Below are 1457 nucleotides of genomic sequence, written 5' to 3'. Positions count from 1 at the left end.
AGCTACCTTTTCTGGATCCACCTCTACCCCTTCTGTGGTGATGATGAAGCCAAGATACTTGGTCCTGGTAACATGAAACTCACACTTATGGAGACTGGCCTGCAGACCAGCTGCATGTAGTTGAGTGAGGACTGCTTTTACATGCAGTTCATGTTCTGCTTCATTTGCACTATAGATGAGGAGGTCATCCACAAATGCTGTGACATACTCATCTAGCATGTCCATGAAGATATCATTTACCAACCACTGGAAAGTTGCCGGTCCATTGGTCAACCTGAAGGGCATTACCTTGTATTTGTATGAACCATATTGGGTCCAGAAAGTGGTGTGCTCCTCTGAGTCAGGGTGCATTTGAATGCAATGAAAGCCCTGTCTGATGTCCAGCTTGGTGAACACCTTTGCATGGGAGATCTGTTCTAAGACTTCATCAATCAGAGGTAGGGGGTATCAATCCTTGCGGGTAATTGAATTCAGTTTCCAGTAATCCACGCAAAACTGAAGGCCTCCACCCAGCTTTCTTGCCATCAAGATTGGTGATGCATACAGAGATTGGCTGGGCACAATGAAGCCCTTGTTCAAATTGTTGATGATATATTCCTGGGCAGCCTCCAGTTCCTCTGTGGACATCTTGTACAATGGGCTGTATCCAACTGTCTTGGAAGGATCTCCTTCAAGGTCCAGCTGGTGATCAACCTCCTGTGGTGGTGGTAGGTTGTCAGATGCTATCTTGCTGAAAACATCTGCAAACTCTTCATACTGGCCTGGAAGCTTCTGCTGGATACTTTCCAGTTCTTCATCTTGTTCTCACTGTCTTTTGTCATCCACAATCTTGTTGATTTCCGCCAGTGTTGTCATAAAAATCTCTGAGTTGCCCTTGTGGAGAAGTCACCAGCACCTCACTGGAATGAAACAAATTGAACATGTCCAAGTTAAAGCCACTGAAATGATAGCAGCGCTGTGCTCCATAGCAGGATCAACATGGGGAATCACTCTAACCCACCTCCACCAAATGTACACAACTGTCCTATGGCCGCAGATCACATTTGCCAGTTCCACATGGTTCATACGGGCTGGATGGGGCTTCAAGGCGGCAGAAAATGCGGCTAAGAAAGCCATGGAATCTATCCAGCACAAGGCCCTCTACAGGATAGCTGGTGCATTCAGAACAACCTCTTGAGCTGCTCTGGAGATATGCCTCAACATACCTCCTCCAATGATCGCATTGGAACGTGTGGCCAAAGAATCATACCTCTGAATTGCCACATCACCCCTTATGGTCACCCTCAGCAAGATATGACATTCTGGCCAATGACCAGCGCCAAGGAATGCAAGGGAGTGATGCATGTGATGGGCCACCAGCCCAGACCATGATCCCTTAACATCACCATTAGAACAATGGGAGTGACGAACCGCAATTTCTCAGGACAAGCTGGAGATTATACACCCACATGTGACCC

This window comes from Aspergillus glaucus (genome assembly GCF_001890805.1).
Source record: "Aspergillus glaucus CBS 516.65 unplaced genomic scaffold ASPGLscaffold_10, whole genome shotgun sequence".
Classification (NCBI taxonomy): Eukaryota; Fungi; Ascomycota; class Eurotiomycetes; order Eurotiales; family Aspergillaceae; genus Aspergillus; species Aspergillus glaucus.
Note: the sequence above shows the minus strand (reverse complement) of the source record.